Genomic DNA, 3,142 nt, shown 5'->3' with positions numbered 1-3,142 from the left:
TGCTGCAGGTCTACTATTTCATCTCTTCCAACAGCAGGCTGCACCCTCAGCCTGTGTTTTGTAGATCTGATTCAGTTGAATGGTGTTCACGCCCTGTGGTTTCACAGATCATCCTCCTGTGGGTCCTTCTGACCCTCTCCCTGTGCTGCCGCCCAACTTGCTATGCCACCTCCCACACCCTGTGACCTGCAGGTAGGTCTGCACTCAACAGGTGCACTGTCCCCTGTGGGACTCTGTCTGCTAGCCACATATGAGTGTCTAAACTTAATTTCATAAAGATTAACTTAAAGTTCCTCAGTCTCAGTAGCCTTACTGTAAGGGCCTGGTGGTCACACCTAGTCAGTAGCTGCTGTACTAGCCAGTGAGACATAGAACATAGCCACTGTCCTTGGAAGCTCCTCTGCATAGCAGTGCTCTAGAGGGATCCAGGTTCACATTCTGGCACGACCACTTCTTGGGTGATACTTGCTACTTCATATTACATCATGGATGGGCTCTGGGCCCAGCGACCCCTGAGGGGCTTCTGTAATGGTGCACATGTAACTAAGAAATATCACTGTCTTCCACACTTTAGACATCCTTCTCTGGTCCTTCCAGTGTAGAGTCTATGATGCCGAAAAGTTTCTAGGGAAAAGAAACTTTTAGAATAAAAACTCTAAAGCTGAAAAGGGGACTTTGATATTATTTATAACAGCTGAGAAATTGAGGCCCCTGGAGGCTCTAGCCTCGACCAACGTCACTGCTGTTTGGTAACAGATGAGGACCTTCAGCAGACGTCTTACCCTGGGCAGACTTACACATCAGAGTTGAGGTAGCTTGTGGCAACTGAAGTTAGTTGATACTGCTACTGTTTGTAACAATAATCAAATATCTTTTATTGAGTATTTAACAGTACTGTGCACTGTATGTAGCCTTTAGAAAAATTACTTCACAAAATTTTCATAACCATACCACAAGGTAAGTTAGCAACAAAACATCAGGTTAACAGGAATTTTTTTTCAGGCAGTAAGAACCCTAGTGCTAGCACACTGGGTCAACTCAGCAGTGTGAAATCTTGTGTCTCTGCAGTTACCTTGGCCTTTCCCAAGCTACTTCAGCCTCAGATACCACATCAATGGTCAGAGCAGGGTGCACAGGCCTATGGCAATGCCAGCAACCCTGGTCCCATTCCTAAGGAAAGCACCGTCTCCCTGAGGCCCCAGAGTACAGCTGCATGTTCACTTGGCAGTACTGTGTCCTGTGGCCTGCACTGAAAGGGGCTTTTCCAGCTACTGTAGAAGAGAGAGGCAAGAACATGGCTAGGAACTGGTCCTAAACTGGATAAACCCCGCAGCACTGGGGTGGCTCCTAGCCTCATGATCAGAGGAGGAGACTGACAGAGTGGCCAAGGCCAGCCGGCTAGTGAGCAGCAGAACTGCTTGGACTACAGAGCTCAGGGCAAGTGAGACTTACTCACAGAAGCCTACGATAAGGACTCGAGGGTTGCTGGGGTTCTGGAGCTGGTTCAGTTTCAGAACAGGTGGGATCTGTATGTCCTCAAAGAACAGGGGAGAGGCTGGTCCCAGAGTGACACTGCCATCTGAGTGACAAACTAAGGGCTGTTCAGAAGATGGCTGCCTGGTGGTGTGTTATGAAAGTGGGTATCTTAGAGAACTTCTTTTGCCTTTGTGTGAAATATATTTAATGTGATATGTATGCTATATATATTCAGTATTATATTTCATAAATATGTATGTATTTCACGCTATATATCATATTTTCTCCTTAACCCTGTCTTTTCTATAAGAGTTTAATCTTTTCAGCCTTGGTTTTGCCAACTGTGAACCTCCTACCTTCTCAAGAAGGTAGTTCCCACAGGCTTTTTATTCCTTCAAATTAGCATTAAATATGGAAAAAATAATTTAACTCATAATTATAACAAATCATTATAATTCATTCAAAAATCATTCCTTATAATTTATTTAAGTCACCATAATTATGATTATGATGATTATAATGATTATAAATATTTTCCACATGTAATTTTCATAATACAGTGTTGCCAAAGACTGATAGAATAAATCAGTATAATTCTCCTGAAGGTAATGTCAAAAGCTCTAAAATATGTACATATGCTTGGACCCAGCAATTTAAATCTAATGTTTTATTCTGAAGAAATGTGAATGTACATTAAAAATAGTGACACACATGCTCAGCTCAGCCTTATTTATTATAAGAGAAAAATTAAAAACTTGAGCAAAAAAGCAAATAGGAGAAAATATATTATTAATAATATTATGAAGTTCAAAAAGAAACTGAGAAAAAAATGCTAGTCTCCCCAATCTCTTGGCCAAGGGAGCCTCAGAGAAAACTTAAAAAATGAGTTCCTGACCATGATGGAACAAGAGGCCAGACACCTGCTCCTGCCCCTGGCCCATGACAGCTGTTAGACTTTCTCTCCCAAGGGTTAGAAAGAAACCAGCCCTTTCCAAAGTCTTGCTCCACTGCTGATTTCAACCAGCTGCCTAATGCTGCCCTTCCTTTTGTTTTGAGACAACCTCTGAGCAAAAGACCACCAACCATGAGGTGGTTCTGGGCAGTGCAGGAGGCTTCTTGGCTTCTGCTCGTACTGAGTGTCACACAGAGCCTGACACTCAGAGCCTGACTGTAATGCATGTCGATGCCCAGTGCCCAGAATGAACCTGTGATGCCTGCACACACTGGCCTGCTATCGCGCACGTCTTTCGTGGGTGTTCAGGGGTGTTTGTAGTTCATCCTATGACCTGTTGGACCCAGTGGGCATTGTCTCCTGTCCCTTCCTTCCTCCTTTGATGTGCTTGCTCTTGGCTTCCACCAGAAGCTATGCTTCCCAGCCCGAGACACAGCCAACCTACAGGCTGCAGTCCTTTTGAGAAATAATTGTCTCCTTTCCAAATTTGTGAGCCTCCCGCTGCTTTGGATAACAAAACAAAACAAAACAAAACACATATATAGTAAAATTATAAAGAAAAACAAGGAAATTATAAGCAAAAAAATAATGGTGGTTGCAATGAAAGAGAGTCACAGGGACCCCAGCTGTAGTTCTTAGGGATACAGTGTGTTTTATGTTGCTGTATTTGGTCTGTATCCTCCACACTTATGCCAACAACTATGGGGCCCCATA

This window comes from Nycticebus coucang, chromosome 11, assembly GCF_027406575.1.
Source record: "Nycticebus coucang isolate mNycCou1 chromosome 11, mNycCou1.pri, whole genome shotgun sequence".
Taxonomy (NCBI): Eukaryota; Metazoa; Chordata; class Mammalia; order Primates; family Lorisidae; genus Nycticebus; species Nycticebus coucang.
This window is presented reverse-complemented; position numbering follows the sequence as displayed.